The following is an 18,064-nucleotide window of genomic DNA, read 5'->3' on the forward strand; positions in this document are numbered from 1 at the left end:
GCACCAAGGAAAATATTCAGATTACAAAGTTATAATTTTCCCAATATAACTTTCAGATATTTTAATATCTGATCAATTAGTCTTCGAATTAATGAATTATTATTTACCTCGTCAGTCTCATTCCAAACGTCGTAAATTGTTGGTTATCTGCACGAACCCAGTCTTCACTGTGAATCATCCATACATCAATTGTCTTAAAATCATTTATTTACTAACTAAGTAATTCACAGAAATGCATAACAAACAGTAGATATCGTTACAAAGAAATGATAGAGGAATGTGCCCTAGTGGGCTAAGCCGGCATGGCGGCTTTTTAGACAAAAGGGGAGTGGGGGTCAGCTGAGGAGACACTACAGAGTTGATAATTATAACAATTGAAATGCTAATCCTTTGCACATGAACGCTCACTCATTCGGGAACAATTGCAATCAATATATATATTTACACTCAGTGTGTCGTCGAGATCTCTGTTGAAAAGTTTGTTTCTGTTGGAGAGTCTGTCCACCCTCTCTCTCTCTGTCGTGGTTAGGATGGGTAGTTCAGAGTGACATTCATTAATGTCGTTATAGGACAGATGTTTCGGCGGTTGTCGGTCTTCGCGTTCAATGATACCGAATTCCTAGCTGCAGACTAGTAATTAATAACAAAGACTTGTTCTTATTCTGTCGGTATCGATAGTCTAAGAGTTTAACCACGTGGTATGGTTAAAAGGTCAGCAAGAGGAAAGCTTGGTCTCCTCTCAAATCTTGGCCCTCTCGTTATTGAGGTAAGCTGGTCTCCAACCTTTAGCCATTGAGGTAAGCTCGGTCTAGTGATAGAAAACCTAGGTGGGGGGTTTTATTCGGAAGAGCAGAAAAGGGCCTGTCCCATGATGCCAGACCATAACTGTGCTCATGGGCGGTCCTCTGATTTAGTTATGTCTCCAAAGGGAATTGGAGTTTCCTTCATTAAACAGTCCAAAATCACATTACACAATTTCACAAACAGTTCCATCCTTATTCATTCATTTTATACAACCATTTAGATGTAAGTCTCACAGCTGAGGCTATTGTATAAACATGATTATGGTAATGTGGCAGTATTGTCTCTCATGAGTTTCACAAAATTGTACCAAACAGACCAGTTCCTATCTGGATTCTTCACCGATCTTTTATACCTTCTCCAGAACATAAATGTCGTTCGGTTCCACCGGTGAGGTGGAAGAAATTCCTTTGTCCTCTCTATACTGTGGCCTTGAGGAGAGGGTCTCCTCGTAGGAATTTACGACCGCTCTTAACCTGTTAGGGCTAGGGGGCAGTATTGACACGGCTGGATAAAAAACATACCCGATTTAATCTGGTTACCACTCCTACCCAGTAACTAGAATATGCGTATACTTATTACATATGGATAGAAAACACCCTAAATTTTCTAAAACTGTTTGAATGGTGTCTGTGAGTATAACAGAACTTAAATGGCAGGTCAAAACCTGAGAGATTCCTTTACAGGAAGTGGCCTGTCTGACCATTTCTTGAACTTCTTTTCCATCTCTATCATTTACTAAGGATCTCTGCTCTAACGTGACACTTCCCACGTCGTCCATAGGCGCTCAGAGCCCGGGAAAAAACAGAATGTCGTCATTCCAGCCCCAGGCTGAAACACATTATCGCCTTTCTCAAGTGGCCGATCAAGGGACACTGGGCTTAGGCGCGTGACCCGACCGCCCCGCCTTTGGGATTTTTTCCTCTGTTTGCCGAAAAGGAGATTCCCTGTCGGAATATTATCGCTTTTCTACGAGAAAAATGTCGTAAAAATTGATTTTAAACAGCGGTTGACATGCTTCGAAGTACGGTAATGGAATATTTAGAATTTTATTGTCACGAATTGCGCCATGCGCGCGACACTTCTTTACTATTTCGGATAGTGTCTGGAACGCACGAACAAAACGCCGCTATTCGGATATAACGATGGATTATTTTGGACCAAACCAACATTTGTTATTGAAGTAGCAGTCCTGGGTGTGCATTCTGACGAAGACAACAAAAGGTAATCAAACTTTTATAATAGTAAATCTGATATTGGTGAGTGCTAAACTTGCCGGGTGTCTAAATAGCTAGCCCGTGATGCCTGGGCTATGTACTTAGAATATTGCAAAATGTGCTTTCACCAAAAAGCTATTTTAAAATCGGACATAGAGTGCATAGAGGAGTTCTGTATCTATAATTCTTAAAATAATTGTTATGCTTTTTGTGAACGTTTATCGTGAGTAATTTAGTAAAATGTTAGCGAATTCCCCGGAAGTTTGCGGGGGGTATGCTAGTTCTGAACGTCACATGCTAATGTAAAAAGCTGGTTTTTGATATAAATATGAACTTGATTGAACAAAACATGCATGTATTGTATAACATAATGTCCTAGGGTTGTCATCTGATGAAGATCATCAAAGGTGAGTGCTGCATTTAGCTGTCTTCTGGGTTTTGGTGACATTATATGCTGGCTTGAAAAATGGGTGTCTGATAATTTCTGGCTTGGTACTCTGCTGACATAATCTAATGTTTTGCTTTCGTTGTAAAGCCTTTTTGAAATCGGACAGTGTGGTTAGATTAACGAGAGTCTTGTCTTTAAATAGCTGTAAAATAGTCATATGTTTGAGAAATTGAAGTAATAGGATTTTTAACGTTTTGAAAATCGCGCCACAGGCTGCCAGTGGCTGTTACGTAGGTGGGACGCAAGCGTCCCACCTAGCCCATAGAGGTTAAGAGACTGGTGTCAGAAGTTTAGAGGTCAGGGGGACGGTGCTCGCAGTGTCCAAAGAGGGCAATGTCATGACACAACACTGGTCTTTGGATGTTAAATCATGTGTTGTGTCCATTTGTATTGAGAACATCCCTGCCTTTCTCACTTCAACAGCAATTGTCTACTGAATCAACATTCTGATGACTTCAATTACTTTATTTGCTATTGTTTTGGACATCATAGTTACCAAGGACCCTCTTCCTTTACTTCCCATCTGCTTCTTGCTCCTCTCAATGCAATCACTAGCATGCTCTTGAAGGCAGACATCATATTTGCTTAGCAACAATATACGCTCAAGAAACTTGATTGACGGCCATGTTTTCCAAGTTATATGCAGCTTCGTGTCTGTGTCCTCTGTAGCTAAGCCTACATTTACCAATAACTACCTCAATAACACGTTCCATGACCTGCCTCCTCTTTCTGACTTGGTCTCGTTGAACTGACATTTGCTTATCACTCAGAAGGGTACGGATGTCTGCTCTGCTGACTCTGAGGAAAAAGGCTTCTGCACTTTCTCTATGGGTCTTGCCTCTCATGTTACTGTACTCACTGATGGGCATGTTTCCAGGCCTGCATGTCTCCTTTGACAAATGCACTATCACTGGCTGAAGGTTTTGCGAATGCAAGACATACTGAGCAGAACAAGGAGTGAGTTACTTCATTGTATGTCAGCCATTTTCTGTTTGTGCCATCTTTGGAGTGGAATACATTGGGAATGACTCTTCGAGGGGTTTGTTTTGGGTGGTCCTGAAAAAAATAAGTCAAAATCCTTGGACTGGGGATGGGCAAAATAATCAAATGGATTTTCAGTGCTTTCGCTGTCCCTTTCTATTTTCCCTGTACTGGGCTCTAAACCGCTCTCTCTCTGCACATCTGGTTGCTCTGCTGAATGAGTTTAACATTGTAAATAACCTAAACTTAAACTTGTATTACTTGTGCAGTCATCGATTGTATGCCCCTCGATTACAGTCCTACTGATAATCTCATAAATAAAGCACATATTCATCTAAAATCATAGCCTACATGTTTAGGTTTGTGCTCTTAAGTTGTACCTGCTCTGAGTCTGACTCTGAACTGACCACCATCTCCAGTTCTGCAGGAGCACCTGAAACTGTAGTGCTGCTGCTGCTTCCTTCTCCACCTTTGCAAAGAAAAGACTCTGTTATCATACTCACTATCATTAGTGTATCAGTAGTCTACATTAATACAGCTCTGGAAAAAATTAAGAGTGGTCTCTTAATTTGGAGTGGTCTCTGAATTTTTCCCAGAGCTGTATATTATTGTAGTAACTAGTAATGCTGGTACTAATGGCACTAATGATCTTTGTCACTGCCTGTGCTGTGTTACATTCATGGATGTATTATGGTTACGTTACTGTAGCCTGTTTCGCTGTGCAGTGTATGTGCACTTTCCCTAGCTTATGTGGCATGAGTCATGACTGAATGCTGGCAAGTCCATAGTCTAGGTTTACTATTTTTTTACTAGTTGAAACATTGCCTTCAATGTCATATTATGATTGCTATGTTGCGCTCATTACTATGATATAATTCCTCCACGAAGACGTAAGACGTGCAAACTGTTTAACCTACCGGCTGTTGTGTCACTATTATTAGCTAGGCTACTTAGCTAGCCATGCTGGGTGTCAGTGTGAGTGTTTTAGCTAGTGTTTTTGACTGGCCTGGTCCCTTACTGGCGAACATGTCGCTTATTTTACAGCATTTAGCTGCGTCTGTGGCAAGGGCCTTTCTCTTTTTTATTCTCTCCCTCTCTGATACCTTTCCTTGTCTGACCGTCCATTTCGTTGTGCGACTTGTCTAAAATGTTATCCGTAGAGAAGCAGGTAGACAGTTGCTAAGTGCGTCGTGGAGAGACCTGACGTCATTTTTGCCTCGCACGGGGACACTGCAGCGAGAGAGTGAGAGTCGCGCCTGATGCGTGGATTTTCCGTCAACTCATTCCTGCTTGCTATATTATCGCTGGTCAAGTTGACTATTCATGGCAGGCCAAAACGACCCTCGAGGCCACCGGGAAATGTCCCAGTGCTCCCGACGGCCAGTCCGCCACAGCCTGTCCCCATGCTCTCTGGTGTCCGCGTGGTCCTAAATCCAGCCAGTTAAAGCCACCAAACAGCCTACCCGACTGCTCTGAGGTGTCCGCATGGCCCTAAGACACACCGTTGCCTCCTTTTGTATCACAGTGCAATGATTAAACTGGGGGGACGAAAATGCAATTTCAGAATGTATGTGTGTGTGTGTGTGGGGGGGCATCCCTGCTTATATCTGTGAAATATCAATGGAGCCCTGAGCATACGACAAGCTTTTTATTTTCAAAGCCTTTTACATTTAATTCAGTTTGTGTCATGTTATTTTGGCTTTTTGGGACTTTACAGATGACCACCACGACAGGTAAAATCCTCTAGTCGCTGCGAGAAAGAGCTTGGTGCTGTATTATGTTACGAAATCCGACACTTGATATGTTAAAGTAAGACACCACTGAATGATTCAGAACACGAAGAATCATATTTGTCTTGGGAAAATGTAAAGAACTGAAATTTCATCACCAAAGCGTGTTTTCACCCACTGGACACCCTAAATAGTATATTTTCTCAGCACATACAATGCATATGCACTTGGCTGAGGTCCATATCAGGATCTTGATGTGCATTTTGATATGCTAAATAAGAATAATTTCTGATGCTTATTTGAGTTGAGGACATGCTCAATAATGACTGTATTCCATACCATTATTTCAGACACTCTAATTTTTTTTTCCCTCTGGATAAAGTAGGGTGACCACATGTCCTGCATTTTGTCTCGCAACCAAACAATCATGTCCCACATTTTATCAACAAATTGAAACACCACTAATTTAGAAAAAAATATTGATTTGTCCCATATTTCAGTCAGACATTCCAAACTGTCTCTTGCAGTCACGATGTGTTTATGAAAATATACAGTACATATATGAACTCAGCAAAAAAAAGAAATGTCCTCTCACTGTCAACTGCGTTTATTTTCAGCAAACTTAACATGTGTAAATATTTGTATGAACATAAGATTTAAAAGCTGAGACATAAACTGAACAAGTTCCACAGATACGTGACTAACAAAAATTGAATAATGTGTCCCTGAACAAAGGGGGGGGGGTCATAAGTAACAGTCAGTATCTGGTGTGGCCACTAGCTGCATTAAGTACTGCAGTACATCTCCTCCTCATGGACTGCACCAGATTTGCCAGTTCTTGCTTTGAGATGTTACCCCACTCTTCCACCAAGGCACCTGCAAGTTCCTAGCCCTCACCCTCCGATCCAACAGGTCCCAGACGTGCTCAATGGGATTGAGATCCGGGCTCTTAGCTGGCCATGGCAGAACACTGACATTCTTTCTTGCAGGAAATCACGCACAGAACGAGCAGTATGACTGGCGGCATTGTCATGCTGGAGAATCATGTCAGGATGGGCCTGCAGGAAGAGTACCACATGAGGATGTCTTCCCTGTAACACATAGCGTTGAGATTGCCTGCAATGACAACAAGCTCAGTCCGATGATGCTGTGACACACCGCCCCAGAAAATTGACGGACCCTCCACCTCCAAATCGATCCCACTCCAGAGTACAGGCCTCGCTCATTCCTTCGATGATAAACACAAATCCGACCATCACCCCTGGTGAGACAAAACCGCATCTCGTCAGTGAAGAGCACTTTTTGCCAGTCCTGTCTGGTCTGAAGACGGTGGGTTTTTGCCCATAGGCGACGTTGTTTCTGATGATGTCTGGTGAGGACCTGCCCTACAACAGGCCTACAAGCCCTCAGTCTAGCCTCTCTCAGCCTATTGCGGACAGTCTGAGCACTGATTGTGCGTTCCTGGTGTAACTCGGGCAGTTGATGTTGCCATCCTGTACCTGTCCCGCAGGTGGGATGTTCGGATGTCCCGATCCTGTGCAGGTGTTGTTACACGTGGTCTGCCACTGCGAGGACGATCAGCTGTCCGTCCTGTCTCCCTGTAGCGCTCGCTTAGGCGTCTCACAGTACGGACATTGCAATTTATTGCCTTAGCCACAATTGCAGTCCTCATGTCTCCTTGCAGCATGCCTAAGGGACGTTCACGCAGATGAGCAGGGACCCTGGGCATCTTTCTTTTTGTGTTTTTCAGAGTCAGAAGAAAGGCCTCTTTTACTGTCCTAAGCTGTGACCTTAATATCCTACCGTCTGTAAGCTGTTAGTGTCTTAACGACCGTTCCACAGGTGCATGTTCATGAATTGTTTATGGTTCATTAAACAAGCATGGGAAACAGTGTTTAAACCCTTTACAATGAAGATCTGTGAAGTTATTTGGATTTTTACAAATTATCTTTGAAAGATTGGGTCCTGAAAAAGGGACGTTTAAAAAAAATAAAAAATTGTTTACACACCAAGAGTGTGCAAAGCTGTCAAAGGCAAAGGGTGGCTACTTTGAATATATTTTGGTTTGTTTAACACTTTTTTGGTTACTACATGATTCCATATGTGTTATTTGATAGTTTTGATGTCTTCACTATTATTCTGCAATGTAGAAAATAGTAAAAATAAAGAAAAACCCTGGAATTAGTAGGTGTGTCCAAACTTTTGACTGGTACTGTTTACAAGATGGCAGCTTCGCCTCTAGTCCTTAGGAAACTGTGCAGTATTTAGTTTTTTTATGTGTTATTTATTTATTACATTAGCCCAGAAAACCTTTAGTGTTATTACATACAACCGGGAAGAACTATTGGATATCAGAGAGACGTCAACTTACCAGCACAACCAGCACTACGACCAGGAATACGACTTTCCCAAAGCAGATCCTTTGTCTGCACCTCCTAGGGCATTTGAACTGATTCCAGAGGCCAACCCAAAACAACGCCGCCAGAGCGGTCTTCTAGTGAGGCTTCAGATGCGCGCACACCACCCACTGTTCCCGAATATATTACTCGCTAATGTCCAGTCCCTAGTTAATGAAGTCGACGAAATCTGGGCAAGAGTTGCTTTCCAAAGAGATATCCGGGATTGTAACATACTCTGTTGCACGGACACATGGCTAGCTGGGTACATGCTGTCGGAGTCCATACAGCCAATGGGATTTTCAGTGCATCACACCGACAGGAATAAACATCTCTCCGGTAAGAAGAAGGGCGGGGGTGTATGTTTCATGATTAACGACTCCTGGTGTAATTGGAACTCAAGTCCTTTTGTTCTCCTGACCTAGAATTCCTCACAATCAAATGCTGACCATATTATCTCCCAAGAGAACTCTCCTCGGTTATCGTCACCGCCATGTATATCCCCCCGCAAGTGGATACCAAGACGGCCATCAAGAAACTTAACTGGACTTTATGCAAACTGGAAACCATATATCCTGAGGCTGCATTTATTGTAGCTGAGGATTTTAACAAAGCTAATTTGAGAACAAGGCTACCTAAATTCTATCAGCATTTCGATTGTTGTACACGAGCGAGTAACACGCTCGACCATTTGCTACTCTAACTTCCACGATGCATACAAAGCCCTCCCCCGTCCTCCTTTTGACAAATCTAACCATGACTCCATCTTGTTGCTCCCATCCTATAGGCAGAAACTAAAACAGGAAGCGCCCGTGCTTAGATCTATCCAACGCTGGTCTAACCAATCGGATTCCACGCTTCAAGATTGCTTCAATCACGTGGACTGGGATATGTTCCAGGTAGCCTCAGATAATAACATTGACGTATATGCTGACTCAGTGAGCAGGTTTATAAGGAAGTGTATAGGAGATGTTGTACCCACTGTGACTATTAAAACCTTCCCTAACCAGAAACCGTGGATTAATGGCAGCATTCGCGCAAAGCTGAAAGCGCGTACCACCGTATTTATCATAGCAAGGCGACTGGAAATATGACCAAATACAAACAGTGTAGTTATTCCCTCTGTACGGCAATCAAACAAGCCAAGTGTCAGTCTAGAGACAAAGTGGAGTCGCAATTCAATGGCTCAAACACGCAAGTGTCAGTCTAGAGACAAAGTGGAGTCGTAATTCAACGGCTCAAACACGAGACGTATGTGGCAGGGTGATACTGGGTACATAGTAATCTTTACTATTATAGCTATGTTTACTATAGGTCTGTTGCACTACTTTACAGTGCAGACAATAACTATCATAGTTTCCACTAACTATCCTGGTTTTCCTTGGAAATGTACTTTTCAGCTATATTACGCTGCGGTATTGTCCAGTGTGTAGCTGGGTTTACTATAGATCTGTTGCACTACTTTACAGTGCAGACAATAACTATCATAGTTTCCACTAACTATCCTGGTTTTCCTTGGAAATTTACTTTTCAGCTATATTACACTGCGGTATTGTCCAGTGTGTAGCTGGGTTTACTATAGTTATGTTACACTACTTTACAGTACAGACAGGAACTATCCTAATTTCCCTTAGAAACTCACATAACAGCTAGATGACACTGCTGGTCTTACACAGTGTGTAGCTGGGGTTGCCATATTCTTCTGTTACACTGCAGGGTATACACTACCCTTCTCTTCTTCCAACTAAAATAAACTACCATTTCCAGTATGGCATCAAGTGCAGGCTTATGCAACTGTAGGCCTAATAAAACATCAACTCACAGTCTATCGTCACTATTTTGTCGATTGATTAGTTCCAGTTAATAATTTGGGACTGAAAAATTCTAGGCAACCCAAGTTTGCATATAAACCAAATGTGATCATTCACATATTCTCCTGACAAATAATTGGACTATCAATACATAACGTTACCAATTAGTTTAGTGCATAGGCTGTATGCAGCTGCTATTATTAGTAGCCTACAGTTGACCTAGTCATTGGCGACTCCATTACCCGCAGTATTAGACTTAAAACGAATCATCCAGCGATCATACACTGTTTACCAGGGGGCAGGGCTACCGACGTTAAGGCTAATCTGAAGACGGTGCTGGCTAAAGCTAAAACTGGCGAGTATAGAGATATTGTTATCCACGTCGGCACCAACGATGTTAGGATGAAACAGTCAGAGGTCACCAAGCACAACATAGCTTCAGCGTGTAAATCAGCTAGAAAGATGTGTCGGCATCGAGTAATTGTCTCTGGCCCCATCCCAGTTAGGGGGAGTGATGAGCTCTACAGCAGAGTCCCACAACTCAATCGCTGGTTGAAAACTGTTTTCTGCCCCTCCCAAAAGATAGAATTTGTAGATAATTGGCCCTCTTTCTGGGACTCACCCACAAACAGGATCAAGCCTGGCCTGTTGAGGAGTGACAGACTCCATCCTAGCTGGAGGGGTGCTCTTATCTTATCTACGAACATAGACAGGGCTCTAACTATAGCTCCACAATGAAATAGGGTGCAGGCCAGGCAGCAGGCTGTTAGCCAGCCTGCCAGCTTAGTGGAGTCTGCAACTAGCACAGTCAGTGTAGTCAGCTCAACTATCCCCATTGAGGCCGTGTCTGTGCCTCGACCTAGGTTGGGCAAAACTAAACATGGCGGTGTTCGCCTTAGCAATCTCACTAGAATAAAGACCTCCTCCATCCCTGCCATTATTGAAAGAGATTGTGATACCTCACATCTCAAAATAGGGCTACTTAATGTTAGATCCCTCACTTCCAAGGCAGTTATAGTCAATGAACTAATCACTGATCGTAATCTTGATGTGATTGGCCTGACTGAAACATGGCTTAAGCCTGATGAATTTACTGTGTTAAATGAGGCCTCACCCCCTGGTTACACTAGTGACCATATCCCCCGTGCATCCCGCAAAGGCGGAGGTGTTGCTAACATTTACGACAGCAAATTTCAATTTACAAAAAAAGAAAACGACGTTTTCATCTTTTGAGCTTCTAGTCATCAAATCTATGCAGCCTACTCAATCACTTTTTATAGCTACTGTTTACAGGCCTCCTGGGCCATATGCAGCGTTCCTCACTGAGTTCCCTGAATTCCAATCGGACCTTGTAGTCATAGCTGATAATATTCAAATTTTTGGTGACTTTAATATTCACATGGAAAAGTCCACAGACCCACTCCAAATGGCTTTCGGAGCCATCATCGACTCAGTGGGTTTTGTCCAACATGTCTCTGGACCTACTCACTGTCACAGTCAAACTCTGGACCTAATTTTGTCCCATGGAATAAATGTTGTGGATCTTAATGTTTTTCCTCATAATCCTGGACTATCGGACCACCATTTTATTACGTTTGCAATCACAACAAATAATCTGCTCAGACCCCAACCAAGGAGCATTAAAAGTCGTGCTCTGAATTCTCAGACAACCCAAAGATTCCTTGATGCCCTTCCAGACTCCCACTGCCTGCCCAAGGACGTCAGAGGACAAAAATCAGTTAACCACCTAACTGAGGAACTCAATTAAACCTTGCGCAATACCCTAGATGCAGTTGCACTCCTAAAAACTAAAAAAATAAGAACAATCTGAAATGTATTTTTGATACTGTCGCAAAGCTAACTAAAAAGCAGCATTCCCCAAGAGAGGATGGCTTTCACTTCAGCAGTAATAAATTCATGAACTTTTTTGAGGAAAAGATCATGATCATTAGAAAGCAAATTACGGACTCCTCTTTAAAACTGCGTATTCCTCCAAAGCTCCATTGTCCTGAGTCTGCACAACTCTGCCAGGACCTAGGATCAAGGGAGACACTAAAGTGTTTTAGTACTATATCTCTTGACACAATGATGAAAATAATCATGACCTCTAAACTTTCAAGCTGCATACTGGACCCTATTCCAACTAAACTACTGAAAGAGCTGCTTCCTGTGCTTGGCCCTCCTATGTTGAACATAATAAACGGCTCTCTATCCACCGGATGTGTACCAAACTCACTAACAGTGGCAGTAATAAAGCCTCTCTTGAAAAAGCCAAATCTTGACCCAGAAATTATAAAAAAACTATCGGCCTATATCGAATCTTCCATTGCTCTCAAATTTTTGGGAAAAAGCTATTGCACAGCATCTCACTACCTTCCTGAAGACAAACAATGTATATGAAACACTTCAGTCTGGTTTTAGACCCCATCATAGCACTGAGACTGCACTTGTGCTCCTAGATCTTAGTGCAGCTTTTGATACCATCGATCACCACATACTTTTGGAGAGATTGGAAACCCAAATTGGTCTACATGGACAAGTTCTGGCCTGGTTTAGATCTTATCTGTCGGAAAGATATCAGTTTGTCTCTGTGAATGGTTTGTCCACTGACAAATCAACTGTAAATTTCGGTGTTCCTCAAGGTTCCGTTTTAGGACCACTATTGTTTTCACTATATATTTTACCTCTTGGGGATGTCATTCGAGAACATAATGTTAAATTTCACTGCTATGCGGATGACACACAGCTGAACATTTCAATGAAACATGGTGAAGCCCCAAAATTGCCCACGCTAGAAGCCTGTGTTTCAGACATAAACTTTCTACTTTTAAACTCTGACAAAACAGAGATGCTTGTTCTAGGTCCCAAGAAACAAAGAGATCTTCTGTTGAATCTGACAATTAATCTGGATGGTTGTACAGTCGTCTCAAATAAAACTGTGAAGGACCTCGGCGTTACTCTGGACCCTGATCTCTCTTTTGAAGAACATATCAAGACTGTTTCAAGGACAGCTTTTTTCCATCTACGTAACATTGCAAAAATCTGAAACTTTCTGTCCAAAAATGATGCAGAAAAATGAATCCATGCTTTTGTTACTTCTAGGTTGGACACTGCAATGCTCTACTTTCCGGCTACCCGGATAAAGCACTAAACAAACTTCAGTTAGTGCTAAATACGGCTGCTAGAATCCTGACTAGAACCAAAACATTTGATCATATTACTCCAGTGCTAGCCTCCCTACACTGGCTTCCTGTTAAGGCAAGGGCTGATTTCAAGGTTTTACTGCTAACCTACAAAGCATTACATGGGCTTTCTCCTACCTATCTTTCCGATTTGGTCCTGCCGTACATACCTACACGTACGCTACGGTCACAAGACGCAGGCCTCCTAATTGTCCCTAGAATTTCTAAGCAAACAGCTGGAGGCAGGGCTTTCTCCTATAGAGCTCCATTTTTATGGAATGGTCTGCCTACCCATGTGAGAGACGCAGACTCAGTCTCAACCTTTAAGTCTTTACTGAAGACTCATCTCTTCAGTAGGTCCTATGATTAAGTGTAGTCTGGCCCAGGAGTGTGAAAGTGAACGGAAAGGCTCTGGAGCAACGAACCGCCCTTGCTGTCTCTGCCTGGCCGGTTCCCCTCTCTCCACTGGGATTCTCTGCCTCTAACCCTATTACAGGGGCTGAGTCACTGGCTTACTGGTGTTCTTCCATGCCGTCCCTAGGAGGGGTGCGTCACTTGAGTGGGTTGAGTCACTGACGTGGTCTTTCTGTCTGGGTTGGCGCCCCCCCTTGGGTTGTGCCGTGGCGGAGATCTTTGTGGGCTATACTCGGCCTTGTCTCAGGATGGTAAGTTGGTGGTTGGAGATATCCCTCTAGTGGTGTGGGGGCTGTGCTTTGGCAAAGTGGGTGGGGTTATATCCTGCCTGTTTGGCCCTGTCCGGGGTATCATCGGACGGGGCCAGTGTCTCCTGACCCCTCCTGTCTCAGCCTCCAGTATTTATGCTGCAGTAGTTTATGTGTCGGGGGGCTAGGGTCAGTCTGTTACATCTGGAGTATTTCTCTTGTCTTATCCAGTGTTTATTTCTTTCTTTCTCTCTCTCTCTCGGAGGACCTGAGCCCTAGGACCATGCCTCAGGACTACCTGGCATGATGACTCCTTGCTGTCCCCAGTCCACCTGGCTGTGCTGCTGCTCCAGTTTGAACTGTTCTGCCTGCGGCTATGGAACCCTGACCTGCTCACCGGACGTGCTACCTGTCCCAGACCTGCTGTTTTCAACTCTCTAGCGACAGCAGGAGCGGTAGAGATACTCTCAAAGATCGGCTATGAAAAAGCCAACTGACACTTACTCTTGTGTTGCTGACTTGTTGCACCCTCGACAACTACTATGATTATTATTATTTGACCATGCTGGTCATTTGTGAACATTTGAACATCTTGGCCATGTTCTGTTATAATCTCCACCCGGCACAGCCAGAAGAGGACTGGCCACCCCTCATAGCATGGTTCCTCTCTAGGTTTCTTCCGAGGTTTTGGCCTTTCTTGGGAGTTTTTCCTAGCCACCGTGCTTCTACACCTGCATTGCTTGCTGTTTGGGGTTTTAGGCTGGGTTTCTGTACAGCACTTTGAGATATCAGCTGATGTAAGAAGGGCTATATAAATAAATTTGATTTGATCAGACTGAAAAATTGTCTCATTTGCATCCCATACAGCATGTCAGATCTCTTTAGGTGTAGCCTGGGCTGCTGCAACATTTATGTAAAGGGTTTTTGCTTGTGTCTGTGTGTCTAAATACCGAAGGAAAGTGGAAAAAAATGCACTACATCAACCTATCTTTTAAATCTCACTTTTATAGGATTATGCGATGGAAGCGATCAAATCATTCTGAATTGATTTCGACATCCCAGAGAAGACAGTAGAAACGTCCATATGTTTGGCAAGTAAAGCATCGTAACATGCATAACCTCTGAAAGCTCCTTGCAGTTGCCCTTGTTAGCTGAACTTTCCTTCTCATGGGGCCCCTAAGTAAAAGCCAACTTTTGCCAATAAGCTGCTTGTGACCCTGTTTCTTCTTACCTTCTCATTGTGTTGCGCAGTTTGAATAAACTGACGTTCGTCCTTTACGTGATCGATGCAGCTTTTTCTCAGAAACTTGAATCTGATGTGAGCAATGAAAGGGGTTCTTCAACAACAACAAAAAATCCACTTTCTTGTTAGCATTAGCTAGCCATTCTGTCTGAGAAAACTGCACTCTTGTTGGTAGCTAGCTACTTGCTACTAAAGTTAGCAAGGTAAATTGAAATAAATTGCACTAACGACACAAAAATACAGATGTAAAACCAAAACTAAATATACACTGAACAAAAATATGAGTTAAGGTTCATATAAAGGAAATCCGTCAATTGAAATGAATTCATTAGTCCCTAATCTATGGATTTCACATGACTGGGAATTCAGATCTGCATCTGTTGGTCAAAGATATTTTAAAAAAATAGTAGGGGCATGGATCAGATAACCAGTCAGTATCTGGTGTGACCACCATTTGCCTCATGTAGTGCGACACATCTCCTTCACATAGACTTGATCAGGCTGTTGATTGTGTCCCACTCCTCTTCAATGGCTGTTCGAAGTTGCTGGATATTGGCGGGAACTAGAACACGCTGTCAAACATGACAATCCAGAAAATCCCAAACATGCTCAATGGGTGACATGTCTGGTGGAAGAAAATGTTCAGCTTCCAGGAATTGTGTACAGATCCTCGCAACATGGGGCCGTGCATTATCATGCTGAAACATAAGGATGATGGCAGTGGATGAATGGCACGACAATGGGCCTCAGGATCTCGTCAATGTATCTCTGTGCATGCAAATTGCTATAAAAAAAATGCACTTGTGTTCGTTGTCCGTAGATTATGCCTGCCCATGCCATAACCCCACCGCCACCAGGGGCACTCTGTTAGCAACTTTGACATTAGCAGACCACTCGCCCACACAACGCCATACATGTGTCCTGCGGTTGTGACGCTGGTTGGACATACTGCCAAATTCTCTAAAACAACATTGGAGGTGGCTTATGTTAGAGAAATGAACATTGAATTCTCAGGCAACAGCTCTGGTGGACATTCCTGTAGTCAGCATGCCAATTGCGCGCTCCCTCAACTTGAGGCATCTGTGGCATTGTGTTGTGTGACAAAACAGCATATTTTAGAGTGGCCTTTTATTGTACCCAGCACAAGGTACTCCTGTGTAATGATCATGCTGTTTAATCAGCTTCTTGATATGCCACACCTGTTAGGTGGATAGATTATCTTGGCAAAGGAGGAATGCTCACTAACAGGGATGTAAACAAATTTGTGTAAAACATTTGATTGAAATATTTCTGGGATCTTTTACTTCAGCTGATGAAACATGGGATCAACACTTTACATGTTGCGTTTAGATTTTTTTCCAGTATATAATCTACCTTCTCCATCTCCGGTAGATTGAAGAAACTAATTTGAATTGAATAATATCCTAGAAATGCTCAACTATCACTTCACTTTCAATCTTTATCCAATATGTCACCAACTCACCAAGCTTCTCAACACATAAAACTCCAATATTGCTCTGTGGCACAACCCCAATCCACCACACTGTTTGTTCTCTGATCCTAATCCTATGATAGGATGGACAACATGTCAGTTCATGTTGCAAAAGCTTGGATTTGGTTGGAGAACATCCTCCGGAAGTGGTCATAATTACCATGTAGATCTATGGAAGGGTGTAAGGCCTACGAGCCTCCTAGGTTTTGTATTTAAGTCAATGTAGCCAGAGGAGGATGGGAAAAGCCCGCCAAGATGAGACCGCCAAGATGGAGATCGCCAGCAAGCAGAGGTAGGAGAGAATACATTATTCAGACTCCTTCCCTTTTTCCACATTTTGTTATGTTACAGCCTTATTGTAAAATGTATTCAATTGTTTTTTTTCCTGATCAATCAACACACAATACCCCATAATACAAAGCAAAAACAGGTTTTTAGAAAATGTTGAAAATATATTTTTACAAATATTTTAAAAAAGACCTAATTTACATAGGTATTTAGACCCTTTGCTATGAGACTCAAAATTGAGCTCGGGTACATCCTGTTTCCATTGATCATCCTTGATATTTCTACAAATTGATTGGAGTCCACCTGTGGTAAATTCAATTGATTGGACATGATTTGGGAAAGCACACAGCTGCCAATATGAGGTCCCACAGTTGACAGTACATGTCAGAGCAAAAACCAAGCCATGAGGTCGAAGGAATTGTACATAGAGCTTCGGGGACAGGATTGTATCGAGGCACAGATCTGGGGAAGGGTTACAAAAAAAACAAAACAAAAATTCTTGATGAAAACCTGCTCCGGAGTGCTCAGGACCTCAGACTGGGGCAAAGGTTCACTTTCCAACAGGACAACAACCCTAAGCACACAGCCAAGTCAACACAGGAGTGGTTTCAGGGACAAGTCTCTGAATGTCCTTGAGTGACCCAACCAGAGCCTGGACTTGAACCCGATCCAACATCACTGGAGACCTGAAAATAGCTGTGCAGCAACGCTCCCCATCCAACCTGACAGTGCTTGAGAGGATCTGCAGTGAAGAATGGGAGAAATTCCCCAAATACAGGTGTGATAAGCTTGTATCGTCATACCCAAGAAGACAGGCTAAAATCGCTGCTAAAGGTGCTTCAAAAAAGTACTGAGTAAAGGGTTAATTACTTGTGTAATTGTGATATTTACATTTTTATAATTTTTTTGCAAAAATGTCTAAACCTGTTTTGGATTTGTCATAATGGGGTATTGTATGTTGATTGGAAAAACAATTTAAACCATTTTACAATAATGCTGTAACGTAACAAAATGTGGAAAAAATGAAGGTGTCACAGGGGTCATTGAAAGGGGACCCAGGCGCAGCGTGTAAAGTGCTCAAATTACTTTTATTAATGATAACACTTTAACAAAAAAACGACAGCCAACAGTTCCGTCAGGTACGTAGACAAAACGGAAAACAACAACCCACAAAACCCAAAGGAAAAACAGGCTGCCTAAGTATGGCTTCCAATCAGAGACAACAATAGACACCTGCCTCTGATTGGAAACCATACCCAGCCAAAACATAGAAAACAAAACATAGAAATCTAGAAAAAGCCCACATATAAACAGAAAACCCAAAACCACCCAAAACAACCACCTGTCACACCCTGACCACTCTACTATGGAAAATGACCTCTTCCAAGGGTCAGGACGTGACAGAAGGGGTCTTGAATACATTCTGAATGCACTGTATACTCACACTATTTATCTGCCATTATTAGGTTAATGATTAATTCACTCAGTTGTGCATATCTTTCATGCTCAGAGGGTTGTAAACATAGGGATATGGAAAGATCCTTGTAATGGATGTCTTCTATGACCGCATGAGCAGCACCATTGGGAGCAACTGTATCTCCATTTTGTAGTACAACATTTCTTCTCAATGGGCGTGCCCATGGTAAAACTGGTTTTGTTCCAAGTGCACCCTATATCTACATTTATGGTTGTAAAGGACATCTGGTTGCTCTTCAAACAGACAGCTTCAAATAACAGTGGACAGGACATTAACTTTGTTAAGTATTTATTCTATACAAAGAAAAAGAGGGACCATACATAAACGGTAAGCCAC

This window comes from Salmo salar, chromosome ssa04, assembly GCF_905237065.1.
Source record: "Salmo salar chromosome ssa04, Ssal_v3.1, whole genome shotgun sequence".
NCBI lineage: Eukaryota > Metazoa > Chordata > Actinopteri > Salmoniformes > Salmonidae > Salmo > Salmo salar.